The 2,500-nt window shown below is 57.2% G+C and overlaps 1 protein-coding gene across 2 annotated transcripts in view; it reads right to left on the reverse strand.

The window, feature by feature from the left end:
* LOC116061572 (galectin-8-like) overlaps window positions 1–2,500 on the reverse strand; it is a 13,796-nt gene that overhangs the window by 3,668 nt on the left and 7,628 nt on the right. The window lies entirely within an intron of this gene.

Raw genomic sequence — 2,500 nt, forward strand, 5'->3', positions numbered from 1 at the left:
TACTCAGATACTTCACTCAAGGAAAGTAGCAGTACAACACTGGACAAATACTGTACGCACAACAACAGTCTTGCATTTAAAAACCTTCTTTAAAGACACAAAAGTACACAAGTATTCTCAGCTTCATGTAGTTAAAGTCAGCAGCGTCGGAAGGATTAGATTTCATAGTACGCACTAGAAGCACACACACACACACACACACACAAGGGTTGGGCGGTATCCAAATTTTGATACCGTCAAACCTCCTCCCTATTTTACGGCGGTATACGGTATTACCGTGACTAATTAAAAGTGATGACGTAAGGCTCAGACGGCGTCACCAAACTGTTGGCTTCACCGTTCAGAAACTGAATACCAAACACTAATACTGAAACAATAACAACATAACAACTTACAAAAAACTACCTTCTCCTCCACACTGTCACGTGATGACAACCACACATAATTACATACATTATATTTTGTGGAGTGCAAGCGGGGCAGACGTGTGCTGGGGGGGGCAGCAGCGCGTGGACAAACTGCTGCCGGTTGGCGAGGAAAATCCTGTCTGCCTCCACAGCCAGCGCTCGATAGTCTCTGGAGGAAGAGAGGGGGAGGAGGCCAGTGCCCGATAGTCTCTGGAGGAAGAGAGGGGGAGGAGGCCAGTGCCCGATAGTCTCTGGAGGAAGAGAGGGGGGAGCAGGCCAGTGCCCGATAGTCTCTGGAGGAAGAGAGGGGGGAGCAGGCCAGTGCCCTATAGTCTCTGGAGGAAGAGAGAGGGGAGCAGGCCAGTGCCCTATAGTCTCTGGAGGAAGAGAGAGGGGAGCAGGCCAGTGCCCTATAGTCTCTGGAGGAAGAGAGGGGGAGGAGGCCAGTGCCCGATAGTCTCTGGAGGAAGAGAGGGGGGAGCAGGCCAGTGCCCTATAGTCTCTGGAGGAAGAGAGGGGGGAGCAGGCCAGTGCCCTGTAGTCTCTGGAGGAAGAGAGAAGGGAGCAGGCCAGTGCCCGATAGTCTCTGGAGGAAGAGAGAGGGGAGCAGGCCAGTGCCCTATAGTCTCTGGAGGAAGAGAGAGGGGAGCAAGCCAGTGCCCTATAGTCTCTGGAGGAAGAGAGGGGGAGGAGGCCAGTGCCCGATAGTCTCTGGAGGAAGAGAGGGGGAGGAGGCCAGTGCCCGATAATCTCTGGAGGAAGAGAGGGGGAGGAGGCCAGTGCCCGATAGTCTCTGGAGGAAGAGAGGGGGAAGCAGGCCAGTGCCCTATAGTCTCTGGAGGAAGAGAGGGGGGAGCAGGCCAGTGCCCTATAGTCTCTGGAGGAAGAGAGGGGGGAGCAGGCCAGTGCCCGATAGTCTCTGGAGGAAGAGAGGAGGGAGCAGGCCAGTGCCCGATAGTCTCTGGAGGAAGAGAGGGGGAGGAGGCCAGTGCCCGATAGTCTCTGGAGGAAGAGAGAAGGGAGCAGGCCAGTGCCCGATAGTCTCTGGAGGAAGAGAGAGGGGAGCAGGCCAGTGCCCTATAGTCTCTGGAGGAAGAGAGAAGGGAGCAGGCCAGTGCCCGATAGTCTCTGGAGGAAGAGAGAGGGGAGCAGGCCAGTGCCCTATAGTCTCTGGAGGAAGAGAGAAGGGAGCAGGCCAGTGCCCGATAGTCTCTGGAGGAAGAGAGAGGGGAGCAGGCCAGTGCCCTATAGTCTCTGGAGGAAGAGAGAGGGGAGCAGGCCAGTGCCCTATAGTCTCTGGAGGAAGAGAGGGGGAAGCAGGCCATTGCCCTATAGTCTCTGGAGGAAGAGAGGGGGAGGAGGCCAGTGCCCGATAGTCTCTGGAGGAAGAGAGGGGGAGGAGGCCAGTGCCCGATAGTCTCTGGAGGAAGAGAGAGGGGAGCAGGTCAGTGCCCGATAGTCTATGGAGGAAGAGAGGGGGGAGCAGGCCAGTGCCCTGTAGTCTCTGGAGGAAGAGAGGGGGGAGCAGGCCAGTGCCCTATAGTCTCTGGAGGAAGAGAGAGGGGAGCAGGCCAGTGTCCTATAGTCTCTGGAGGAAGAGAGAGGGGAGCAGGCCAGTGTCCTATAGTCTCTGGAGGAAGAGATGGGGGAGCAGGCCAGTGTCCTATAGTCTCTGGAGGAAGAGAGGGGGGAGCAGGCCAGTGCCCTATAGTCTCTGGAGGAAGAGAGGGGGGAGCAGGCCAGTGCCCTGTAGTCTCTGGAGGAAGAGAGGGGGGAGCAGGCCAGTGCCCTATAGTCTCTGGAGGAAGAGAGGGGGGAGCAGGCCAGTGCCCTATAGTCTCTGGAGGAAGAGAGGGGGGAGCAGGCCAGTGCCCTATAGTCTCTGGAGGAAGAGAGAAGGGAGCAGGCCAGTGCCCTATAGTCTCTGGAGGAAGAGAGAGGGGAGCAGGCCAGTGTCCTATAGTCTCTGGAGGAAGAGATGGGGGAGCAGGCCAGTGTCCTATAGTCTCTGGAGGAAGAGAGGGGGGAGCAGGCCAGTGCCCTATAGTCTCTGGAGGAAGAGAGGGGGGAGCAGGCCAGTGCCCTGTAGTCTC

This window comes from Sander lucioperca, chromosome 19 (genome assembly GCF_008315115.2).
Source record: "Sander lucioperca isolate FBNREF2018 chromosome 19, SLUC_FBN_1.2, whole genome shotgun sequence".
Classification (NCBI taxonomy): Eukaryota; Metazoa; Chordata; class Actinopteri; order Perciformes; family Percidae; genus Sander; species Sander lucioperca.